General features: G+C 39.0%; 1 protein-coding gene across 2 annotated transcripts in view; it reads right to left on the bottom strand.

Moving 5' to 3' along the window:
• Positions 1 to 27,807, bottom strand: part of ARHGEF4 (Rho guanine nucleotide exchange factor 4) — a 346,937-nt gene that overhangs the window by 20,874 nt on the left and 298,256 nt on the right. The gene's annotated exons all lie outside the window — the stretch shown is intronic.

Below are 27,807 nucleotides of genomic sequence, written 5' to 3'. Positions count from 1 at the left end.
TTTGCTTTAGCATGTATTTCTGTTGAGTTTTGCATGGTTTGACCTCATATAAAAGGAACCATCCAGTAGCTTTTCTTCTCTGATTGGCTTTTTTACCCAACAGCTCATGTAGCTGGGATTGATTCAGTCTCCCTGATGCACAGTCTTGATTTTGTGAGTATCTTCAGTTTTGCAGGCAGGCTGCACTGCTGCAGAACAGCCAGTGTTTCCCAGTCTGTCGCTGGTACAAAGGATGGTGATGCAGACCCACATGCCTCCAGGGCACACATCCCAGACTTTCTCCCAGTGTTTCCCAACTCTTTTTCAAGGGACTGTCCCCATCCAAAAAGCCTCTTATACATTGTTTTCCTATTCACCCCAATGAAAACTTAATACCACAAATATACTGTATATTTTAAACTTCTGTGGCTCTTTGGAGGATCACAAACTATTTTAATAGCTAAGATTTTCACCCCCTTTGGATGAAATCATTACCTGTGGTGTGAATTCATGCTCCTAGGTATAGACAGCTAGGGGTGACATCCCTAGGTCCTGGGTATACCACACTCTTCCCTAAACTATCCTACCAATTCAGACTTCAGACAGTGTGTATGAATGTTCTCACCACTCTACATCCTCCCAACTCTTGGGATGGGCATTGTCGGACATTTTCATTTTTGACAGGCTGATGGGTATGAGATGGGATCTTAATTTTTATTTAAAATTTTAATTAAAAAATTTTAAATTTAAAATTCTTAAATTTTAAGAATTTTAAGATCTTAAATTTTAATTTAAAATTCTCTGCTTACTCATGAGTTGAATATCTATGTTTATGGATTATTTGTATTTCCTTTAATGTAAAGTGTCTGTTGTTTTATCTTTAATATAATCATTAATGTAAAAAATATATTTCTATGTGAGTGTACTTTTATATACATATACTTTCCTCCCTCTATTCTGGATTCTAAATCTTTGTCACTCATCTGTGCTACAACTATCATTTCCCTGTTTGTAATGTCTCGTCTCTTTAAGGTATTTTTGATGAACAGAAGTTCTTAACTTAATTTATTTATTTACTTATTTTTTAGCCATGCCATATGGCTTGTGGGATCTTAGTTCCCCAATCAGGGATCCAACCTAGGCCCTCTGCAGTGAAAGCTCAGAGTCCTCACCACTGGACTTCCAGGGAATTCACAAGGAGTTCTCAATTTTAATATAGACAAATTTGCCAACGTTATCATGTATAGTTTATATTTTTTTAGAATGTTTTTATCCCTAGTACATGGAAACACTATTGCTTATCTGTCTCCGGGGGCTCTGGGTCTTCGTTGCCACGTGAGGGCTTCTCTCCAGTTGCGGTGCACGTGCTCCTCACTGCGGTGGCTTCTCCTGTTGCAGAGCACAGGCTCTAGGGCGCACAAGCTTCAGTAGCTACATGACATGGGCTTAGCAGTTATGGCGCTCAGGCTCCAGAGCACAGGGCCCATGGGCTTAGTTGCCCCACAGCATGTGGAATCTTCCTGGACCAGGGATCGAACTTGTGTCACCTGCATTGGTAGGTGGGTTCTTATCTACTGGACCATCAGGGAAACCCTGGTTTATTTTTTGTGTTTAGGAAATTCTTTTCTACCTCAAGGTTATAAAGATATTCTCCTTTCATGTTTTATATTTTTCTTTAGACATTTAGGCTTCCCAGGTGGCTCAGATGGTAAAGTGTCTGTCTGCCTGCAATGCAGGAGACTTGGGTTCGATCCCTGGGTCGGGACAATCCCCTGGAGAAGGAAATGGCAACCTACTCCAGTACTCTTGCCTGGAAAATTCCATGGACAGAGGAGCCTGGCAGGCTCCAGTCCATGGGGTCGCAAAGAGTCACACACGACTGAGTGACTTCACTTTCACTTAAGACATTTAAGTTTTTAACACACTTGGAAATGATTTTTGTGTTATTGTATGTGGCTGGAATCTGTAATACTGTGATTTATAAAAAGAAATAGATTCTTGATGTTCAACCTGTTCCTGGCACAGAGCTCCTACAACCCTTGAAACGTCCTATATGTGACAAAGGTGTCTTATGTTATGTTAATGATGGGGTCCTGAACTGACCTGAGCAAACCCAGGTCTGTGCCTGGAGACCAAATGTTCTGAGCCCATCTTGGGAACAGGAGCCTTTTACTGACATACACAGTCAGGAATCCCAAGGAACTCTCATAACTTGTATTTATTTACATTTGAAAACTGTTTTATTATGGAAACTTTCAAATGTGTACAAAGGGAGACATGATAGTATAAGGAACCTTGTACACCCATCACCCAGCTTCGATAATTCTCAACATGTGGGCAGTTTTGTTTCATCACCTGCATAGCTTCCTCACTAGATCCAAGACAAGACATAGTTTCATCTGTAAACACTATAATATATATTTCTAAACAAGATGAAGACTATTTTTTTTTAACTACAATACATATCTAAAACAGACTATAGTCTATCCAAGGTTGTCTGTCATACCTTCTCTACAGCATGAAAAAATCTTTTTATTTTGAAATAAATGTAAAGTATAGGCTGTTGAGACCCTAGTGCAGAGTGATCCTGTGTCCTCTTTACCCAGATTCCCCCAGTGATTATATTTCATATGACTCCAGGAAACTGCCCTTGGTAGAAGGCCTGTAAATTGTTCTGTCATTTTATAGCTGTGTAGATTTGTGTAACAACCACAACAACCATTATATAAGCTTGGGAGGTTGACTTTTTTCACTCAGGCAAATGTCCTTGGGATTTATCCAAGTGGTTGCTTCTATTTTTACTTCATTCCTTTTTATTGCTTACTAGTACTCCATGCAATAGATGTAAAATTTGTTTAAACATTCACCCATTGAAAGACATCCAGGTAGTTTTCAATTTTCAGGTTCAGTTCAGTTCAGTTGCTCAGTCGTGTCCAACTCTTTGGGACCCCATGGACTACAGCACTCCAGACCTCCCTGTCCATCACCAATTCCCGAAGTTTACTCAAACTCATGTCCACTGAGTCAGTGATGCCATCCAGCCATCTCATCCTCTGTTATCCCCTTCTCCTCCTGCCTTCAATCTTTCCCAGCATCTGAGTCTTTTCAAATGAGTCAGTTCTTCACATCAGGTGGCCAAAGTATTGGAGCTTCACCTTCAGCATCATCCCCTCCAATGAACACCCAGGACTGATCTCCTTTAGGATGGACTGGTTGGATCTCCTTGCAGTCCAAGGGACTCTCAAGAGTCTTCTCCAACACCACAGTTCAAAAGCATCAATTCTTCAGCACTCAGCTTTCTGTATAGTCCAACTTTCACATCCATACATTTCAATTTTAGGCTCTTACAAAAAAGCTACTGGGAACTCTCATGTACAGGTTTTGGGGTGGACGTAAGTTTTCCTTTTTCTGAGATAAATGTGATTGCCCAGGAGTACAACTGCTGAGTCATACTAATGTAGGAAATAGATGAGCTCCAGGTTAGATGTTACAACTGGTCTCCTGTTCACATTTTATGAGGGATAAAAGTGGGCTTCAAGCTGGATACTAACTGTTAGCATTTCTTGAGATAAGAGATAGGTGAGCTCCAATTAAGGCATTTACAATCAGCTTCCTATTTGCCCTCCGAAATGGAAGTAACAACAGAAACAGGGTAAATAGCCAGTGTTGGTCTCTTGTAAACACTTTAGTGTAATAGTCATAGCAAGGACAAAGAGGGGAAAAACCCTATTTGAGTAAAGGATTAAGGGATCGCCACGCCCCCTTCTCTTGGGACAAGGGAGAGACTACATGTGCACAGAAAGGCTCCTAGTAGGTCAAAAGTGAAAATTGCTCGGTTGTGTCTGACTTTTTGCGACCCCATGGACTATACAGTCCGTGGAATTCTCCAGGCCAGAATACTGGAGTGGGTAGCCTTTCTTTTCTCCAGGGGATCTTCCCAACGCAGGGATTGAACCCAGGTCTCCTGCATTGCAGGTGGATTCTTTACCAACTGAGCTATCAGATTATGTGGGTCAAAAGTTAAGAGAAAATGCCAGGCCATAATGAATCTTGCTCCTCCCAGAAGCCTTCAAGACCTATCTTGGCTGAGGGGTGTGTGCATACCCCAGGGGAGGGTGCCAGGGTAGGTCAGGTGTGGAAAAAGAATCCAGATAATTGGCCTGAAGGAAGACAACAACCCGGAAGAACTGGCCTATATAAATAACCACCTCTTTACTGCTCTCCTCATAAGCGGAGATGTCCACACCCTTTCTCTCTGGATGTGCATCTCTACATTGCTTCTGTCTTAACTAAAAAGACAGAAGCCCCTGTGCTCTCCCACTTGTTGTGCTATGACTCTAATAATAAACTTTGTACCTGCATTTACAGTTTCTGCCTCCGTGATAAATGCATTTTTCACTGGGGGCAAAGATCCAGGGAAAAATAGCTTCTACCTTCTAGCCTCTAGCCCTTGTTGGTCTGATGGCTAGGATTCCTGGTTCTCATCCAGGCTACCCAGGTTCAACTCCTGGGCAGGGAATTAATATCTTGCTGCACACCACCACTTGCTGCTGCATTGCTGAGATCAATAGAACAGTTGATTTTTTTTTTTTAAAGAAACTGTTGAACTATTTTCCAGATTGTACCATTTTACATTCCCACTACAATGGATGAAAGATCCAGTTTCTCAGCATCCTTACCAGCATTTGGTATTGTCTGTATTTTATACTTTAGAAATTCAGATAGGTGTATAATAATATTGCTTGTTGTTCTGTCACTAAGTTGCATCATACTCTGCAACCACATGGACTGTGGCAAGCCAGGCTCCTCTGTCTTCCACTATCTCTCCGAGTTTGCTCACATTCATATCCATTGAGTTGAATATCTTTTCATGTGCCTATTTGCCATTCACACATCTTTTCCAATGAAGTATTTCTTCATGTTTCTGCACATTTTCTATTTGTATTGTTTATTGTTTTATGTTGAGATTTGAAAGTTCTGTATATGTTCTAGGGATGAATCCTTTGTCAGACATATGGTTTGCAGGTATTTTCTCTCACTGTCTGTTGCTTATCTTTTCACCCTCTTAACAAGGATTTTTACAGAGCAAAAGTTTTAAATTTTGACAAAGTTCAATTTATCAATATTTCCTTTTATGGGTGATACTCTTGGAGTCACATCTAAGAACTTCACCAAATCTTAGTACCAAAAGATGTTCACTTATGTTTTCTTCTAAAACGTTTATAGTTTTACCTTTTACACTTGAACCTATGATTCATTTTAGCTTTTTTTTTGTATAAAATGTGAGATTTAGGTGAAATTTCATTTTTATTGCCTATGGATGTCCAACTGTTCCAGCACTATTTCTGAAAAAAAAAAAAAAAATCTTTCCTCTACTGAATTGCTTCTGCACTTTTGTCAAAATTCTGTTAGCCAAGTGGGGATAATACTATCAATTAAAAAAAAATAAAAAGAACCATAAGATAATACTATCAACCGACAAATTAGATAAACTAGGCTATATGAGTAAATTCTTAGAAAAACACATTACTAAAATTGACTTAAGAAGAAATAGAAAATCTGAATAGACCTATAATTAGCAGGGAAATTGTCACAAACTTCCCAACAGAGAAAAGCTCAAGATTTGACAGTTTCACTAGTGAATTCTACCAAACATTTAAACAACAATTAGTATTAATCTTTCTCAAACTCTTCTGAAAAAAGATTATATATTAAAAGAGTTACATATCTTGACCAATTGGGATTTATTTCTGGAAATTCAAGAATGGCTTAACATATTAAAATACTTCAATATAATATAAGACAGTAATAGAATGAAGGGAAAAAACCCCCACATGGTCATCTCAATTGATGAGAGAGCACTGACAAAGTTCAACACTATTTCATGATCCTATTCAAAGCAGGATGGGAAGAGAAGGTCCCCAACATGATAAAGGCCGTATGTGAAAAATCCATAGCTAACATCATGCTTAACAGTGAGAAACTGAAGGCTTTTCCTTAAGATCAGGAGCAAGACAAGGCTGCCTGCTTTCACTGCTTATATTCAACACAGTGTTGGAAGCTGTGCCCAACTAGGCATGAAAAAGAAATAAAAATCATCCAAATTGGAAATGACAAAGTAAAATTATTTATGTTCATAGATGATACAATCTTAAATATAGAAAACTCTAAAGATCCACATCAGATTTTAGAGCTAATACATAAATTCAACAAACTTACAGGATATAAATCAACACACAAAAATAAGTTTTATTTTTATTTACTTGCAGTGAACAATTTGAAAAGAAAAAAAATTTTCAAATTTCACTATAGTAGCATTGAAAATAATAAAATACTTAGGAATAATTTTAACCAAGAAGGTAACCAAGAAGGTAAAAGACTTGTACAATGAAAATTGTAACATTGCTGAAAACCATGAAAAGAAAACCTAAATAAATGGAAAGACAGCCCATATTTATGGATTAAGAGATTTAATACTGTTAAGATGACAGTACTACTCAAAGCAAGCTACAGATTCAAGGCAATCTCTATAAAATCCTAATGGCATTTTTACAGAAGTAGAAAAACTCATTCCAAAATTCATATGGAATGTCAAGGGACCCTAAATAACCAAAAATATCTTGAAAAAATTAAGCTGGAGGGCTTACAATACTTGATTTCAAAACTTACTACAAAGACACAGTGATCCAACAGCGTGGTACTGGTATAAGGACAGACATATATTCTATTGGTCTAACGGAATAGAATAGAGATCTCAGAAATAAACCATCACCTAAATGGTCAATTGATTTTCGACAAAGGTGCCAAGATAAGTCAGTGAGGAAAAAGAGTCTTTTCAATAAATTGTTTTGGGAAACTGGATAAACACATGCAAAATAATGAAGTTAGATCTTTATCTAACACCATATACAAAAATTAACTCAAAATGAATCAAAGACCTAAACATAAGAGCTAAAACTGTAAGACTCTGAAGAAAACAGAGGAAAGGTCTTATGATATTGGATGTGGAAATTATTTCTTGTATATGACACCAAAAGCACAGGGAACAACAACAAAACATAGATAAACTGGATGTCAAAAATTTGAAGTTCTGTACAAGATAGGATACTTTTAAGAAAGTGAAAAGGTGGCCTATTGAATGGGAGAAAATATTTGCAAATTATCCATCTGATAAGAAAATAATATCCAGAAATACACAGAAGAACTCCTACAATTCAAGAACCACAACAGAAACAACAACAAATTGATTTAAAAATGGGCATTAAAAACAGCCATACCACCCTGAATGTGCCTGATTTTATCTGATCTTGGAAAAATGGGCAAATATCTTGAGTAGACATTTCTTCAAAAAAGATACAGGGCAGTTGCTGTAGAAATGAGTTCAGCAGGTCCTCAAAAAAAGCAAAACATAAAATTATCATATGATCTAGCAATCCCACCTCTAGGTATGTACCCAAAAGAATGAAAACCAGTTACTCAGATTCTAGTATAGCAATGTTCATGGCAGCATTATTCATAATAGTCAAAAGGTGAAAACAACCCAAATGTCCATCAACAAATAAATGGATAAATAAAATGTGGTATTTACATATAACGAAATATTATTCAGCCATAAAAAGAAATGATGTTCTGATAATACTACAACATGGATGAACCTGGAAAATACTCTGTTAAGTGAAATCAGCCAGACACAAAAGGACACATATATGATCCCGTTTATATAAGGTACCTAGAACAGGCAAATTCTTAGCCACAGAAAATAGGTTAGTGGTTACCAGGGGCCAAAGGTAGACGGGAACAGGGAGTTGCTTACAGTTGCTTTCGGAGTGATGAAAAAATTTTGCAATACATAGTGATCATGGTTACACATATTGTGAAAATAATGCCACATGGCAAATTTTAAAATATATATGTATCACAATTTTAAAAAATTAATAACTTATAGCAAAAAAACACTGAATTTTATACTTTACATAGGTGAGTGGTATGGTATATGGCTTATATCTCAATAAAGCTGTTTTAAGAATTGGTCAGTTATTCTTGTTTGGCACTATTTCTGGATTCTCGATTCTGATCCATTAATTTACTTGTTTGTTCTCCAATATCACACAGTCTTGTTTTCTGTAGTTGTATGTATAATAATTCTTGAAATCTGGTAGAGTGGCTCCTCTTACTTTATTTCTCTTTTTAGAACTATTTTAACTATTTCTGTTCCTTTGCCTTTCAATATAAATATTAGAATAATCTTGTCTATATTTATAAAAAAATCTTGCTGGGATTTTGATAGGAACAGTTTTCAAACCCCCGTATCAGTTTGGAGATGACTGGTCAGGAAGATCTCCTGGAGAAGCAAATGGCTGCCCTGTCTAGTATTTTTGCCTGGAGAGTTCCATGGACAGAGGAACCAGGTTGGCCATACAGTCCATGGGGACACGCCTGAGCGACTAACAATTTCATTTTCACTTTATTCTCTTGAATTCTCCAATCTGTGGAATCTCTCTCCATACTTAGATCTTTGATTTCTTTCAGTGCTGCATTATTTTAAAGCAAATCCTAGACACCATATAATTTAATCTGTAAATACTATAGTATACATCTTAAAAGATACAAAGTTTGTTTCTCTCACTGCCACACCTTCTTCTAAGAGAATTTAAAAATCAATCATCCTTTTGAGGGAACAGAACAGATTCCTTGTAAGAGTTACTACTTTTCTTGGCTCTTTCCTAGCCAGTCCTAGCTGGAGTCTCAGCAGCTCACAAAATGATTGCTTATTTAGCAAGTTTGCAGCCTGAGAGAAAAAGAAAGCAGTTTCAACATGAGTCTCCCCATGTTTTTATCATCATCTAATGTCCAGCTTTCAGGATAGGGTCTGGGGCAAAGTGGGTGTTTGCGTGAAGAAAGAAAGGAGGCAGCTCACAGGGGTACGAGTGGAGGCGGCAGTGGGAGACCACCCCAGGACGGCAGTCAGGACACCCAGGCCCTGTGCTGGTCTGCAAGCAGCCAGGGGACACAGACAGTCATCTGTCCTCTGAGATGCATTCAAACTCCTTTTGTACAAGCAAGGCTTCATGGAAGGTTCATGTGCAGTTAATGTACATGAAGGCATTAAAACGTGTCGCCTTGTGCTCTGCAAGCATCTTCGGGTGAACAAATTAATGGCCAAAACACAAGTTGACTGTGGCATGGTCAACACAAAATCAGTCTTGATTTTGGATTTTTAATTTTTATGTAGGAAGACAGGCCAGCTGTCTGATCCATTATGGGATTCTAATACTTTAAAACATTTAGACAGCAACACAGCTAAGAACCCTGGTATGCATGTGTGTGCTCAGTTGCTCAGTCGTGCCCGACTCTTTGTGACCCTGTAGGTTGTAGCACCCAAACAATCCTCTGTCTCCACTTATAAGGAAAAGCTGTGGTTCTTCCAAAGAGGGAAGTCTACTGTGTGCTGCCCTAGAGAAGAGTAGTTCTCAAAGTTCTCCCAGAGCATCAGCATCCATTGGGAACTTATCAGAGATACATTTTCTTGCCCCTCCCCAGAAAGTTTGGATTGGGTCCCTGCAGGCTCAACTGGTGCAGACTCAAACAGAGGTGCAGACCACTGTTCTCACATAGTTCTTAACAAAGTGATTTACTAACTCTCAGGAAATTCTGCTCCAGCAGAGTCAGGGCAGACAGTCTTTGGGGTGGCTGCAAGGGCCCTTTAGGAAACCCTAAAGGCCCTGGCACACACTCTTAGAGTAGAAACAGGAATGCCAGAATGCTGGGGGTGTCTGAAGGGGTGTGGCAGCCTTCATGGCTCCCCCAGAACCCGCTGGTTAGGGGCTTCCACTTATCACATCTTGGCCCTTGCTTGTTTCTGAATTCACCGAAAAGTGTTCGGTGCCAATGGTGTTTGTGTCACCAGACACACAAGGGGTTCTGAGGACTTCGTGTGAAGAAGACAGACACACACCCTGCTCTCCTAGAGATCAGAGTCCAGCAGAAACAGGGGAGAAAGGGTGATGAAATAATGAAGCAGCAAGCTCAGGAGCCCCTGCCCAAGTGTGGGAGGTCCTGGCCACCCCGTGTTGGGGGTGACCTGGGGGTGTGAGGGGCTGGGAAAGTGTGAAGAGTGTTCTAGGTGACAGTGACAACCTCAGGCCCCAGAAGCAAGTGGGGGGTTGTTCAAGGACATGGAAGAGTTCCAGAATCCCAGGAACAGGGAAGGGAAGGGAAGGGACAGCAGCAGGAGGACTGTTGGTGCAAGCAGTGTTGCTCTAGGCAGTCCCATGCTGAGCAACAAGAATAAATACTCATACTTCAGCGGCTTGGGCTTCTCACCACATCCCAGTGACACAAAGAAGGTTACACCGTGCACCCAGTTCTGTACATGAGGAAGCTGGGGCCCAGGGAGGTAATGTTCCTTTCTCCAAATCACCCAGATCTCTGGGCTGTTTTCACCAGACTGAGTCTGTTTAAATCCTATATGAAGGGTTCTTGCAGATGGTGATTCAGACGAGGGCACAAAGGTCTGTGTTTGCTGCTTGGGGAGCAAGCAGACTGGGATTTGTCCATTCACTCATTCCTAAAAGGAGTACGTCAAGGCAGTATATTGTCACCCTGCTTATTTAACTTATATGCAGAGTACATGATGAGAAATGCTGGGTTGGAAGAAGCACAAGCTGGAATCAAGATTGCCAGGAGAAATATCAATAACCTCAGATATGCAGATGACACCACCCTTATGGCAGAAAGTGAAGAGGAACTAAAAAGCCTCTTGATGAAGGTGAAAGAGGAGAGTGAAAAACTTGGCTTAAAGCTCAACATTCAGAAAACGAAGATCATGGCATCTGGTCCTATCACTTCATGGGAAATAGATGGGGAAACAATGGAAACACTGTCAGACTTTATTTTGGGGGGCTCCAAAATCACTGCAGATGGTGACTGCAGCGTGAAATTAAAAGATGCTTACTCCTTGGTGTTGGGGTCCTTTAATGGACCGGAACCTGGTGGTCCAGAGTCAACGATAGGAAAGTGAAAGAGAGAGCCGGAGGGAGGGAGGGGGAGAGAGAGAGGGAGAGAGAAAGCAAGAGAGAAAGAAAGAAAGAAGGACATGGGGACCCAAGCTCTGATGGAGCAAAGGTATTTTATTAGCAGAAATGCAGGCTTATATATCTTTAGTAAGATGATTACTCAGCCATTACACAGGATGAAATTTTATCAGTAGCCACAATATGGATAGTCTAATACATACAAGGTTGCTGACACTGAAAAGCATCACTAAAGGGAGTTACTGTAAGGAATACAAGGAGATACCATTTCTCATGATCTCAGTCCTGAGAGCTGCGTGCAGCTCTACTTGTTCTCAGAATAGGAACTGATAAGGAACAGAGAATTTGTAAGAAACAGCACGTAGGAATCCTCCTATTAAACATTCCCTGACAAGGAAAGTTATGACTCACCTAGATAGCATATTTAAAAGCAGAGACATTACTTTGCCAACAAAGGTCCGTCTAGTCAAGGCTATGGTTTTTCCAGTGGTCATGTATGGATGTGAGAGTTGGACTGTGAAGAAAGCTGAGAGCTGAAGAATTGATGCTTTTGAACTGTGGTGTTGGAGAAGACTCTTGAGAGTCCCTTGGACTGCAGGGAGATCTAATCAGTCCATCCTAAAGGAGATCAGTCCTGGGTGTTCATCGGAAAGACTGATGCTGAAGCTGAAACTCCAGTACTTTGGGCCACCTCATGCGAAGAGTTGACTCATTGGAAAAGACCCTAATGCTGGGAGGGATTGGGGGCAGGAGGAGAAGGGGACGACAGAGGATGAGATGGCTGGATGGCATCACCGACTCAATGGACATGAGTTTGGGTGAACTCCGGGAGTTGGTGATGGACAGGGAGGTCTGGTGTGCTGTGATTCATGGGGTTGCAAAGAGTTGGATACAACTGAGTGACTTTCACTTCATTTCATACTTTCCTCGGTTTTTCCCTTAATACACTTTCTGTTCCAGGATACCATATCATATTCAGAGATCCCCTTAACTCAAGATTTGGGATTTAGGTTGCACAAAGTCTGCTTTATTAAGCTCCTCAGTACTTTTTCGTTCAGCAAAGAAAACTTTCCAACATCTATGGCATCAAATCTGAACCCTCTCAGCACTTCAAGGCTTATTTCTCAGGGTTTTCTCACAGGAAAGACTGTGACCTTCTTTTGTCCTCCCCAGCCTCCCCGTTCTCTACAAGTGAGAGTAAAATAACTTTTACTGAGAATTTATAATGTATTGCCTACTAACCTATCAGCTTCAAGTCTACCTGTGAAACAGGTATTATTAGACACGTTACATGGATCATTCTTGAGGCTCACAGAGGTTGACATTTGCTGAGGTCTCACAGGCAGTCAACAGCAGAAGCAGGATTAAAATCCGGCCAAGTGCCCACACTCTTGCCTGCACCTCTCCAGGGCCTCTGAGCTTCTGGCTTCCGTGAGCACACAGCCCCTTGCTTCCCTGTGGCCTTTTCTCCCATGAACCATCCTGCTACATGTGGCTGTTTGCTGCCCCAATCCCCTATTATTCAAAGAATTAAGTTCCAGGGAAATCAGTCAACTACAGGTCTTCATGTATAAAAGATGCCGTTTGGTTACAATTACTTCAAAAGCAATTACATTTAAAATGTGTTATGTCATGCTTTAGCTGTAAGTGAAACATGATTTTTGATACCTGGCTATTTTATGCTCAACAAATGTGAAGTGGAAAATTTAGGTAATGACTTTGATTTTTTAATTTAACATAATGAGCCCACAATATAATATTTTAGATCACAGACTTTTGGAATACAAATCCAAAGAAGGCAAATTACAAATTTTGGTAAATCAATATAATAATCTATAATATAATGAAATTATGTCACATAACACTTTAATGAAAAATTTCATTTTAGTTTAATATTCTGCAATGCAATAAAATCACATTATGCATTACTTTAATAATAATTTTCAGTGCAAAAAATTAAACATCATGATTGTTCATGGTATATTTAGCTGAGCAGTTATTTTATTTTTTTTCAAGTGTGCCAGTACATTTTATAAGTGGGATATTGTTGATTTCTAATATTAATTTAGTTTCAGGTATATCATATGTAGATTCAAACTTTTACAGATTATACTCCATTTAAAGTTATTATAAAATATTGGCTATATTCCCTGTGCTGTACAATATATCCCTGCAGCTTATTTATTTTATACATAATAGTTTGTACCTCATAAGTCTCTGCCCCTGTCTTGCTTCCCCATCCTCTCTCACCCTGGTAACCACTAGTTTGTTCTCTATATCTGTGTGTCTGCTTCTATTTTATTATATTCATTTGTTTGTTTTATTTTTTAGACTCCACATACAAGTGGTAACATATAGTTTTGTCTTTGACTTTATTTCACTAAGCATAATACCTACCAGGTCTATCTGTCTTACTGCAAATGGCATTCTAACATTCTTTTTTATGAGTAATATTCCATATGTGTGTATATATATATATATACATACACACACACACACACACGCATGCATATATACCACATCTTCTTTATCTATTCATGGACACTTAGGTTGGTTCTGCTGCTGCTGCTGCTAAGTCGCTTCAGTCGTGTCTGACTTTGTGCGACCCCATAGATGGCAGCCCACCAGGCTCCCCCATCCCTGGGATTCTCCAGGCAAGAACACTGGAGTGGGTTGCTATTTCCTTCTCCAATGCATGAAAGTGAAAAGTGAAAGTGAAGTCGGTCAGCCATGTCTGACTCTTAGTGACCCCATGGACTGTAGCCCACCAGGCTCCTCCATCCATGGGATTTTCCAGGCAAGAGTACTGGAGTGGGGTGCCATTGTCTTCTCAGAGATTGGTTCTACATCTTGCCTATTACAAATAATGCCGCTATGAACACTGAAGTGCATATATCTTTTTGAATTAGTGTTTTCATTTTCTTCAGATATATACCTAGCAGTGGAATTGATCATATGGTAAGTCTAATTTTAGTTTTTTGAGGAACCGCCATAATGCTTTCCACAGTGGCTACACGAATTTGCATTCCATCAATAGTATAAGAGGTTTCTTTTCCACATTCTCACCAACATTTGTTATCTGTGGTCTTTTTCATGCTAGCCATTCTGACAGGTAGGAGGTGATATCTCATTGTGGTTTTGATTTGCATTTCCCTGATGATTAATGACGTTGAGCATTCTTCCATGTGCCTGCTGGCCATCTGTGTGTTTTCTTTAGGAAAAAATGTCTATTCAGGTCTTCTGCCCATGTTTAAAAAATAGTTTCCTTTCAGGCTCTCCAGTTTCTTTTATCTCTTCCTTCCTTCCTTTCTTTACTTTTGGCAGCACTGGGTCTTTGCTGCTGTTCGTAGACTTTCTCTAGTTGCAGCAAGTGGGGCTACTCTCTAGTCACAGTGCGCAGGCTTCTCGTTGTGGTGGCTTTTCTTGTTGCAGAGCACAGGCTCTAGGGCATGTGGGCTTAGTTGTGGTGCATGGGCTTAGTTGCCCCACAGCATGCAAAATCTTCCCAGACCAGGGATAAAATCCATGTCCCCTGCATTAGAAGGTGGATTCTTTTTTTTTTTTTTAATTTTTTCCTCTTTCTTTTTTAATTTTTAAATGATTAAAGTATGATAACACATTTACAGGAGACTTGTAAAATACAGAACGGAGGTACATGTAGTTCCACAATATCTTACATTATTTTTTAAGCAGATAAATTAAGATTTTTAGTTGGAGTTTCAGTGTCAAGTTCTCAAAAATTAATAAAATGAATACACAGGAAAGTAGAAGGATATAGTAGACCTGAAAAGCACTATGAACCAATTCAACATAATTACAAGTTTCACACAACAGTAGGATACAAATCCTATTCAAGTTCCATAGACTATAAACTTGGAGACACTGGACAGGGACATAAAACAAGGTGCAAAAATTTCACGGTCTAAAGGTACGGAACTCATACAGAGTCTGTTCTCTGATCACTGTGGAATTATGTTAGACATCAATATCAAAAGATATTTGAAAATAACCCACATATTTTCAAGTGCAATGTGACATAAGTTAGAAAAATGAAAAAACACAACGGGTGATTGCAGAGAAGAAAGCATTTAAGTGAGATATTAATATCAAAATAGGAAATTAGTATCAAAGATACTTAAAATAACCCAGATATTTGGAAATTAAATGTCGACTTTTAAATGATGAGTGTATCTAAGAAGCAATGGCAAGGAAAATTAGAAAATACTTGAAACAGAATAAAACTGAAAAGAAAATTTACCAGAATTTGTTGCATGCAGCTCAATGCAACTAAATATAGTGTGGAATCTTGAATAAGGTATGAAAACAAATAATGGACACTAGCATGAAATTCTGTGAAATTTGAACAAAATCTGTAGTTAATAATACTATATCACATGTTAATTTCCTTTTTTTTTTTTTTTACAATAGTACCTCTTTATATTTGCAGAATTTGATTAGAAGTTTCAAGCCTAAAATTTATTTTTAAAAACAAATCACTAAGATGATAAGCTTTCTAGACTTTTAGTAGTAATATTAGATGCCAAAATACATGGAAAGAAACCAAACATTTGAGAGGGTATAAATTAGAAATCTAGCATTCTATTCATATTAATTCAAATAAGTGGAATCAAAATGTCATAAATTTTTTAGATAGGTAAAAATTCATACATGTTCTAAAATATGTATATTATACATACTATTTATATGCATATAAAATGTATACAAAAGCTCTTCTACTACACTTGATAAAGGCTTGAGAAAGAACAACAACAAAAAGAAGAGATGGAGGTACTGGAAAACATAGACTAAATAAAATGGGAGAACATGAAATAGAAAACTTGAAATAAACTGGATAAAAGTAAAAGATCATCATGTAGTCCAGTTGTGTTTAAAAATGGCTGCTCACTAGAAACACATCTGGAGATTCAGAGACTGAAAAAGCAAGACCTGGGCATCTGACTTTTCAGAAAATTTCAAGATAATTCTGGTATGCATCTCGATTTTGGAAAATGATTACAGTTTTTTCTATTAATGGTAGTTTCAGTGATATAGAATTCTATTATTTTTCAATTGACCAATCATGATACAATGGTATTAAGAGAATAATAGTTACATGATCACAATACTAAGAGATATTTATCAGTTTTCACAATCAAGAGCCAGACAAAAAATAAAAGATAATTACAACTGCAAGTCATAATGGAAACATGATTAACTTAACAATATAAAATAATTACATACAATTTTGGGGGTTAAGCAGAGTGATGTGGTAAGTTGAAGTGCATACATGCATATGTTTTCATCCACCAGCCAATCTATGTCTTTTGGTTGGTGCATTTAATCTATTTACATTTAAAGTAATTATCCATATGTATGATCCTATTACCGTTTTCTTGATTGTTTGGGGTTTATTTTGTGTAGGTCTTTTCCTTCTCTTATGTTTTCCTGTTTAGAGAAATTCCTTTAGCATTTGTTTTAAAGCTGGTTTGGTGGTGCTGAATTCTCTTAACTTTTGCTTGTCTGGGAAAGCTTTTGATTTCTCCATCAAATTTAAAGAGAGTCTTGTTGGGTAGAGTATTCTTGGTTGTAGGTTCTTTCCTTTCATCACTTTAAATATATCATGCCATTCCTTCTGGTTTGTAGTTTCTCAAAGAATCAGCTGATAACCTTATGGGAGTTCCCTTGTATGTTATTTGTCATTTTCCCCTTGTTGCTTTTAGTATTTTATCTTTGTCTTTAATTTTTGTCAGTTTGATTACTATGTGTCTCAGTTGTATTCCTCCTTGGGTTTATCTTGCCTGGGACACTCTGTGCTTCTTGGTTGATTTAGTTGACTATTTCTTTTTCCATGTTAGGGAAGTTTTCAGCTATTATCTTGTCAAATCTTTTTTTGGGTCCTTTCTCTCTCTCTTCTCCTTCTAGGGCCCTGGTAATGAAAATATTAGTGCATATAAAGTTGTCCCAGAGGCCTCTTAGGCTGTCTTCATTTTTGTTTCATTCTTTTTTCTATATTCTGTTTTGTGGCAATGATTTTCACCATTCTGTCTTCCAAGTCACTTATCCATTCTTCTACCTCAGTTATTCTGCTACTGATTCCTGATATGTTATTCATCTCTGTTTATTTGTTCTTTAGTTCTACTAGGTCTTTGGTAAACATTTTTGCATCTTCTCCATTGTTTTTCTGAGATCCTGGATCATCTTCACTATCATTATTTCGAATTCTTTTTCTGGAAAGTTGCCTATCTCCACTTCATTTAGTTGTTTCTCTGGGATTTTATCCTATCGCTTCATCTGGGACATAACCTTCTGCTTTTTCATTCTGATTAACTTTCTGTGATGCAGTTTTCATTTTAGCTGCTGTGGGACTGTGGCTTTTCTTGCTTCTTCTGTCTGCTCTCTGATGGATAAGGCTAAGAGGCTTGTGTAAGCTTCCTGATGGGAGGGCCTGGCAGTAGGAAAACTGGGTCTTGCTCTGTTTTGCTGTGGGCAGGGCTGTGCTCAGTAAAATTTTAATTCAATTATCCTCTGATGGGTGGGGTTGCGCTCCCTCCCCTGTTGTTTGGTCTGAGGTGCCTAGCTCGGGGCTCTATGGTAGGGTTAACGGTGACCTCCAAGGGGCACCTTCCAGGATTGTTGCTGCCTTTGTCCGTGTCCCTGCTGCAAGCCACAGCCAACTCACACCTCTACAAGAGACCCTCCAACACTAACAGGTAGGTCTAGTTCAGACTCCTGTGGGGTCATTCTGAGCAATTATTTTAAACAAATTAAACTTCTAAAAGCTTTCTTAAAATGATACAATTTCCTTTTAGCATGTAAACTGCTAAAGTTAAATGCAATAGGACAATCTTATGTATATAAAAGGTGCCTTTGCCCCCAAGAGAACTGATGCTAATCCTTCTCAAAATATCCCAAAAAATGAAAGAAAGAACACTTCCAAACTCACTTTATGAGGCCATAACTACCCTGATTCCAAAACCAGACAAAGACATATTTTTCTGACAAGAAAACTACAGACTAATATCCCTGATGAATATCGATGCAAAAATCTTCAACAAAATACAACACATTAAAAGAATCATGGATCATAATAAACTGTGGAAGACTCTTACAGAGATGGGAATATCAGACCATTTTACCTGTCTCCTGAGAAACCTGTATGCAGATCAAGAAACAACAGTTAGAACCTTATATGGAACAACTGACTGGTTCAAATTTGAGAAAGGAGTATGACAAGGCTGTTAATTGTTACCCTGTTTATTTAACTTGGACATCAAGTGAAATTCCAGGGTGGATGGGTTACAAGCTGGAGTCAAGACTGTCAGGAGAAATATCAACAACCTCAGATATTCAGATGATACCCACTTTAATGGCAGAAAGAGAAGAGGAACTGAAGAGCCTCTTGATGAGGGTGAAAGAAGAGAGTGAAAACGCCAGCTTAAAACTCAATATTAAAAAAACATGTGGTCCCATCACGTCATAGCAAATAGAAGGGGAAAAGGTGGAAGCAGTGACAGATTTCCTCTTCTTGGGCTCTAAAATCATTGTGGATGGTGATTGCAGCCATGAAATTAGAAGATAATTACTTCTTTGCAGGAAAGCTATGACAAACCTAGACAGTGTATTAAAAGATAGAGACATTACTTTGTCAACAAAGGTCCATATAGTCAAGGTTATGGTCTTTCCAGTAGTCATGCATGGATGTAAGAGCTGGACCATAAGGAAGGCAGAGCACTGAAGAATTGATGCTTTTGAACTATGGTGCTGGAGAAGACTCTTCAGAGTCCCTTGGCCAGCAAGGAGATCAAACCAGTCAATTCTAAAGGAACTCAAACCTGAATATTCATTGGAAGGACTGATGCTAAAGCTGAAGCTCTAGTACTTTGGCCACATCATGCGAACTGCCGACTCATTGGAAAAAACCCCAGTGATGGAAAAGACTGAGGGCAGAAGGAGAAGAGGGTATAGAGGATGAGATGGTTGCATGGCATCACTGATTCAAAGGACATGAACTTGGGCAAACTCCAGGAGATGGTGAGGGTTAGGGAAGCCTGGCATGCTGCAGTCCGTGGGGTTGCAAAGAGCTGGACACGACTTGGCAACTGAACAATAACAATACCATGACCAAGTAGGATTTATCCCTGGGATGCAAAGATGATTCAACATTTGATAATCAATTAATGTGAAAACACATAAACATAATAAAGGATAAAAATCACATGATCGAGGGAGATGGAAGAAGATGGCAGAGGAGTTCCGATGGGGAGATTGCCAGCCTCCCTCTAAATACATCAAAAACTCATCAAGATATGGAACAACTCCTACAAAGCAACCTCTACAAGACAGCAGAAGACCCCAGGCCTCCAGGTAGCGCGCATATAAACCCAGCTGAGTTTGACACAGCAGACAAACCCAACCAGTGCACACAACCTTTGCAGCACAGAGGGCAAGCCCAGGTAGCTGCGTGTGACAGGGCAGACAAACAGCTGGCACAAAGGGAGGGACTGGGGTGCCGACAGAGGGGAGGCATACAAACTTGGGCAGTACACACAACCCTCCTGGGACAGCTGAAAGAACAAATAACCCCCGCGACAAAGAGTGCAGGCAGTGAGATGAAACAAGTGCACATAAAGCCCATGACGCGGAGGGTAGGCACAGGGAGCCGAAACAATTCCACACTAGCCCTGTGACACTGGGGCCAGCTCGGAGAGCTGAAACAAGTGCACACAAGCCCGGCGATGCAGAATGTGTGCCCTGGAAGCCAAGACAAGTGCACACAAGGCTGCGACACAGAGGGTGGACCTCGGGAACTGGGTCAAATGCACACAAGTCCCGCAACACAGAGGGTGAGCTTAGGGGGCTGAGGGAAGCCCACATAAGTTGTTGCAATGCAAAAGGATCCACACAAGCACCTACCTAGCAAGCTTCCGCCAGCAGCGCAGGGTGGGACAGGGGAACAGAAGCACCGGCAATGGTCCTAGGGACAAGTAGGGAGCTGGCGACCCTGCATTTATGCTGAGAGGGCCACTTTGAAGGAGCTGCGGAAATAGACGCGCCTAACACCACAAAAGCTAGAATGACTGCCCAAAGGCATACTCAACCCGTAGATACTCCAAAACTTACTATTGGACACTGCACTGCCCCTCAGTGAGAAGAGATCCAGCTCCATCAACCAGAACACAGGAACAAGCTCCACCAACCAGGACACTAACCCAACCCCATCCACAGGGGCAAACTCCACAACCAAGAACTATGACCTTGAGAAACTTTTAAAATTTTTTTTCTTTTTTCTTTCTCTTATAAATCACAGTTTATTCCCCCAACATATCTCCACCTTCACACCAGCCTTTAGTGGTGCTGTGGAGTTTTCCTTGTTAAAAGAAATTCATTTTAAGATTTCTTTTTCTTTTTTTTCTTATAAATCACATGGTTTATTCCCCTTACATATTTCCACCTCCATATTAGCCTTTTGTAGTGATGTGGCATTTTTCCTCTTTGTGTTTCTTGTCAAAAAAAAAAGAGAGAAAAAAATTCATTTTAAGTTTTTTTCTTTTTTTTCTTGTTTTATTTTTTCTTGATGAATTTTTTTTGATTTTGTTTTTGATATATTCAACAGCTTTTCCTACTGTTTTTTACTGGCTGTAGCTATTCCTGAATATATACAAATCTTTTCCACACACGTCTATTCACCTTTGCTTTTCTATTTCTACTTTTCCCTCTCTTTTTAAAATTTTAAAAAATCTCTTCTCGACCCCTTCCTTTTCTCTCTTCCCTCCCTTCTCCTCTTTATTTTCTCTCTCTCTTTTTTAATTCTCCCTTTTTCCTTCACTCTTTCTTCTTTCCCCAAGTAAGTTAAATTGCTGAGCTCTCTATGCTAGTTGGTAAAGAATCTGCCTTCAATGCAGGAGACCTGGGCTCAATCCCTGGGTTGGGAAGATCCCCGAAGAAAGGAAAGGCTACCCACTTCAGTATTCTGGACTGGAGAATTCCATAGACTGTGTAGCCCATGAAGTTGCAAACACTCAGACATGACTGAGCAACTTTCACTTCACTTCACATGCTATATTCCCCACTTGGCCCTCTGCTCATGCTCAGATTTCCAGATTGAACATTAGCTAACTCTGCTTTCAACTGGTTGATATCACCTCTGGTTTCCCTTGCTCACCAAGTCAATCTCTTGTACTGTTTTCTTTAGAACACTTTGGTTATAACTGTATGTGTGGAAGTGTGTGTGTGTGTGAAAGTGAAGTCACTCAGTTGTGTCCGACTCTTTGCGACCCCGTGGACTGTAGCCCACCAGGCTCCTCCATCCATGAGATTCTTCAGGCAAGAATACTGGAGTGGGTTGCCATTTCCTTCTCCAGAGGATCTTCCCGACCCAGGGATCAAACCCAGGTCTCCCGCATTGCAGGCAGACGCTTTAACCTCTGAGCCACCAGGGAAGCCCGTGTGTGTGTGTATGTCCCAGTATTTCTGTAATTACCGACTTGATCTCCTCCCACTAGAACACAGGCACATGTCACCCCTAACAAGAAATCAACACAAACCACCAAGCAAAATTTCCCTCCAAGGGGAAAAATCAAAAAGAAGTAATATAACCCTAAAGCTTGGGAAAAGGAGACCTCAAGTGGAGCAAGCTAGGAAAAAAAAAAAAAAAAAAAGATGAAAAGACAGAGAAATACAGCACAAATGAAAGAGCAAGGTACAAACTCACAAGACCAAATAAACAAAGAGGAATAAGTAATCTCTCTGAAAGAGAATTCAGAATAATGATAGTAAAGATGCTCTGAAGACTTAAAAATAGAATGGAGAAAATGCAAGAAGCATTTAACATAGTTAATACAATCACAAAGGACATAGAAGAAATAAAGAATAAGCAAACAGAGATGAATAACACAATTACTGAAATTAAAAATACTCTAGAAGGAACCAAAAGCAGAATAACTGAGGCAGAGGAATGGATAAGTAAGCTGGAGGATAGAATGGTGGAAATAACTGCTGAAGAGCAGAACAAAGAGAAAGGAATGAAAAGAATTGAGGAAAGCCTCAGAGACCTTTGGGACAATATTAAATGCACCAACATTTGAGTTATAACGGTCCCAGAGGAAGAAGAATTTAAAAAAAAAAGCATTGAGAAAATTTTTGAAGAAATTATAGTTGAAAACTTCCCCAACATGGGAAAGGAAATAGTCAATTAAGTCCAAGAAGGGCAGAGAGTCCCCTACAGGTTAAACACAAGGAGAAACACATTGAGACACATATTAATCAAGCTAACAGAGATTAAGAACAAAGAAAGAATATTAAAAGCAGTAAGGGAAAAGCAACAAGTAACACACAAGGGAAAATCCATATGATTAACAGCGGATCTTTCAGCAGAAACTCGGCAGGCCAGAAGGGAATGGCAGGATATGTTTAAAGTACTGAAAGAGAAAAACCTACAACCATGATTACTGTACCTGGAAAAGATCTCATTCATAATTGATGGAGAAATCAAAAGCTTTATGGACAAGCAGAAGTTAAGAGAATTCAGCACCACCAAACCAACCTTGCAAAAAATACTAAAGGGACTTACATAGCCAGTAAACACAAGAGAAAGGAAAGACTTACAAAAACAAACCCAAAACAATCAAGAAAATGCCAGTAGGAACATATGTATCAATAATTACCTTAAATGTAAATTGATTAAATGCACCAACCAAAAGATACAGACTGACTGAATGGATACAAAAACAAGACCCATACATATGTTGCTTACAGGAGACCCAGTTCAGACCTAGAGACACATAACGACTAAAAGTAAAAGGATGGAAAAAGATATTCTATGAGAATGGAAACCAAAAGAAAGCTGGAGTGGCAATCCTTATTTCAGACAAAAAAGACTTTAAAATAAAAATATCATAAGAGACAAAGAAGGGCACTACATAATGATCACGGAATCAATCCAAGAAGACATAACAATTGTAAATGTCTATGCACCCAACATAGGAGCACCTCAATACATAAGACAAACACTAACAGGCATAAGAGGAGAAATCGACAGCAACGCAATAGTAGGGGACTTTAACACCCCACTTTCAACAATGGATAGATCATCAAAACAGAATCAATAAGGAAACACAAACCTTAAATGAAACTTTAGACCAAATGGACCTAATTGATATCTTCAGAACTTTCCCTCCAAATGCAGAAGAATACACATTCTTCTCAAGTGCACATGGAACATGCTCCAGGATAGACCACATCTTGGGCCACAAACCAAGCCTCAGTAAATTTAAGAAAACTGAAATTGTATCAAGTATCTTCTCTGATCACAACACTATGATACTAGATATCAACTACAGGAAAATAATTGCAAAAAACACAAACTTTGAGATTAAACAATACATTACTAAATAACAAAGAGGTTACTGAAGAAATAAGAAAAGAAATAAAAAGATTCCTAGAAACAAATGACAATGAAAACACGAGGAACCAAAACCCGTGGGACTCAGCCAAAGCAGTTCTATATGCTAATAAAACAGACAACCTAGAGGAAATGGACAGATACTTAGAAAAGATCAGCCTCCCAAGACTGAACCAGGAAGAAACAGAAATTATGAACAACCCAATTACAAACACTGCAATTGAAACAGTGATCAAAAATCTCCCCCAAAATAAAAGCCCAGGGCCACATGGCTTCACAGGTGAATTCTAGCAAACATTTAGAGAAGCGCTAAGGCCTATTTTTCTGAAACTCTTCCAAAAAATTGCAGAGGAAGGAACATTTCCAAACTCATTCTATGAGGCCACAATCACCCTGATTGCAAAACCAGGAAAAGACAACACACAGAAAAGAAAACTACAGGCCAGTATCACTGATGAACATAGATGCAAAAATCCTCAACAAAATTCTAGCAAACAGGACCCAACAACACACTAAAAAGTTCATGCACCATGATCAGGTCAGGTTTATTCCAGGGATGCAAGAATTCTTCAATATATGCAAATGAATCAATGTGATACAATATATCAACAAATTGAAAGATAAAAACCATATGATCATCTCAATAGATGCAGAAAAAGCCCTTGACAAAATCCAGCTTCAATTTATGGTAAAAATGCTTCCAAAAACAGGCACAGAAGGAACCTACCTCAACATTGTAAAGGTCATATATGAAAAGCCCACAGCAAACATTATTCTCAATGGTGTAAAACTAAGCTTTCCCTCTAAGATCAGGAACAAGACAAGGGTGTCCACTCTCACCACTGTTATTCAACATAGTTTTGGAAGTCCTAGCTATGGCAATTAGAGAAAATAAATAAATAAAAGGAATCCAAATTGGAAAAGAAGAGCAACTCTCACTGTTTGCAGATGGCATGATACTATACATAGAAAACCCAAAAGAAACTATCAGAAAAGTACTAGAGCTAATCAGTGAATTCAGCAAAGTCATGGGGTACAAGGTCAATACAGATATCACTTGCACTCCTATACACTAACAATGAAAAATCAGAAAGAGAAATTAAGGAATCAATACCATTCACCACTGCAACAAAAAGAACTAAATATCTAGGAATAAACCTACCTAAGGAAACAAAAGACCCGTATACAGAAAACTATAAGACACTGATGAAAGAAATCAAAGATGGCATAAACAGATGGAGAGATATTCCATGTTCCTGGGTAAGAAGACTCAATATTGTGAAAATAACTATACTACCAAAAGCAATCTACAGATTCAATGTGATCCCTATCAAATTACCAATGGATTTTTTCACAGAACTAGGACAAAAAATTTCACAGTTCATACAGAAACACAAAAGATCCTGAATAGCCAAAGCAGTCTTGAGAAAGAATGGAGCTGGAGGAATCAACCTTCCTGGCTTCAGACTATACTACAAAGCTACAGTCATCAAGACAGTATGGTACTGGCACAAAAACAGAAATATAGACCAATGGAACAAGACAGAGAACCCAGAGGTAAACCCACACCACCTATAAGTACCTTATTTTTAACAAAGGAGGCAAGAATATACAATGGGGCAAAGATAGCCTCTTCAGTAAGTGGTGCTTGGAAAACTGGACAGCTATGTGCAAAAGAATGAAATTAGATCACTACCTAATGCCATACACAAAGATAAAGTCAAAATGGATTAAAGACCTAAATGTAAGACTGGAAACTATTAAACTCTTAGACGAGAACATAGGCAGAACACTCGATGACATAAATCAAAACAAGATCTTCTATGATCCACCTCCCACAGTAACAGAAATAAAAACAAAAATAAACAAGTGGGACCTAATTAAACTTAAAAGCTTTTTGCACAGCATTACAAACAAGGTGAAAAGACAACCCTCAGAATGGGAGAAAATAATACTAAGGGAAACAACTGATAGAGAATTAATTTCCAAAATATACAAGCAGCTTATACAATTCAATACTAGAAAAGCAAACAACCCAATCAAAAAGTGGGAAAGGGACCTGAAGAGACATTTCTCCAAAGAAGACATAAGATGGCTAATAAGCACATGAAAAGATGCTCAACATCACTCATTATCAGAGAAATGCAAATCAAAAGTACAATGAGATACCACATCACACCAGTCAGAATGGCCATCATCAAAATGTCTACAAACAATAAATGCTGGAGAGGGTGGGGAGAAAAGGGAACACTCTTGCATTGCTGGTGGGAATGTAAACTAATACAGCCACTATGGAAGATGGTATGGAGACTCCTTAAAAAGCTAGGAATAAAACCACCATATGACCCAGAAATCCCACTCCTAGGCATATACCCTGAGGAAATCAAAACTTAAAAAGACACATGTACCCCAATGTTCACTGCAGGACTATTTACAGTAGCTAGAACATGGAAGCAACCTAGATGTCCATCGACAGATGAATGGATAAAGAAGCTGTGGTACATATATACAATGGAACACTACTCAGCCATAAAAAGAATGCATTTGATTCTGTTCTCTTGAGGTGGATGAAACTATAGCCCATTATACAGAGTGAAGTAAGTCAGAAAGAGAAATATAAATATTGTATGCTGCTGCTGCTGCTAAGTTGCTTCAGTCGTGTCCGACTCTGTGCGACCCCATAGACGGCAGCCCACTAGGCTCCCCCGTCCCTGGGATTCTCCAGGCAAGAACACTGGAGTGGGTTGCCATTTTCTCCTCCAATGCACGAAAGTGAAAAGTGAAAGTGAAGTTGCTCAGTCATGTCCGACTCTTCGCGACCCCATGGACTGCAGCCTACCAGGCTCCTCCGTCCATGGGATTTTCCAGGCAAGAGTACTGGAGTGGGGTGCCATTGCCTTCTCCCATTAAATAAGCAGGATGACATTATACAGCTTTGTTGTACTCTTTTCCCAATTTTGAGCCAGTCAGTTATTCCATGTACAGTTCTAACTGCTGCTTCTTTTTTAAAAAATTAATTAACTCATTTTAATTGGAGGATAACTGCTCTACAATATTGATGGTTTTAACCATACATTAACATGAATCGGCCACAGGTGTACATGCGTCCCAGCCATCGTGAACCCCCTCGCACCTCCCTCCCCACCCTCTAACTGTTGCTTCTTGACCTGCACAAAAGTTTCTCAGGAAGCAGGTAAGGTAGTCTGGTATTCCCATCTCTTTAAGAATTTTCCACAGTTTATTGTGATCCACATAGTCAAAGGCTTTAGCGTAGTCAATGAAGCAGAAGTAGATGTTTTTCTGGAACTCCTTTGCTTTCTCTATGATCCAATGAATGTTGGCAATTTTATCTTTGGCTCCACTGCCTTTTCTAAACCCAGCTTGTATATCTAGAAATTCTCAGTTCATGTACTGCTGAAGTCTAGCTTGAAGGATTTTGAGCATAACCTTGCTAGCATGTGAAATGAGTGCAACTGTATGGTAGTTCGAGCATTCTTTGGCATTGCTCTTCTTCAGGATTGGAATGAAAGCTGACCTTTTCCAGTCCTGTGGCCACTGCTGAGTTTTCCAAATATGCTGGCATACTGAGTGCAGCTCTTTAACAGAATTGTATTTTATGATTTAAAATAAGCTCATCTGGAATTCCATCACCTACACTAGCTTTGTCGTAGCAATACTTCCTAAGGCCCATTTGACTTCACACTCCAGGATGTCTGGCTCTAGGTGAGTGACCACACTATCATTTTTATCCAGGTCATTAAGACCTTTTTTTGTATAGTTCATCTGTGTATTCTTGCCACTTCTTCATTTCTTCTGCTTCTGTTAGGTCCTTACCATTTCTGTTCTTTATTGTGCCCATCCATGTATGAAATGTTCCCTTGATATTCCTAATTTTCTTGGAGATTTCTAGTCTTTCCCATTCTATTGTTTTCCTCTATATCTTTGCATTTTTCATTTAAGAAGGCCTTTTTATCTCTCCTTGCTATTCTCTGGAATTCTGCATTCAGTTGGGTATATTGTCCCCTTTCTTCCTTGCCTTTTGCTTCTCTTCTTTTCTCAGCTATTTGTAATGCCTTCTTCCATTTCTTTTTCTTAGGGATGGTTTTGGTCACTGCCTTCTGTACAATGTTGTGAACTTCCATCCATAGTTCTTAGGCACTCTGTTTACCAGACCTAATCCTTTGAATTTATTCATCACCTCCACCATATAATCATAAGGAATTTGATTTAGGTCAAACCTGAATGGCTTAGTGGTTTTCCCTACTTTCTTCAATTTAAGCCTGAATTTTGCATTAAGGAGCTCATGATCTGATTTCATGTTAAATGTTCTTAACCATGATAAAATAAAAATTAAAAATAAAACTGGCTCTGTTTCATTGTGAGTTGTCCTTAAAC

The sequence above is a fragment of the Bubalus bubalis genome, chromosome 2 (genome assembly GCF_019923935.1).
Source record: "Bubalus bubalis isolate 160015118507 breed Murrah chromosome 2, NDDB_SH_1, whole genome shotgun sequence".
In the NCBI taxonomy this organism is placed as follows: Eukaryota; Metazoa; Chordata; class Mammalia; order Artiodactyla; family Bovidae; genus Bubalus; species Bubalus bubalis.
Note: the sequence above shows the minus strand (reverse complement) of the source record. Positions and strands in the feature narration are given on the sequence as shown.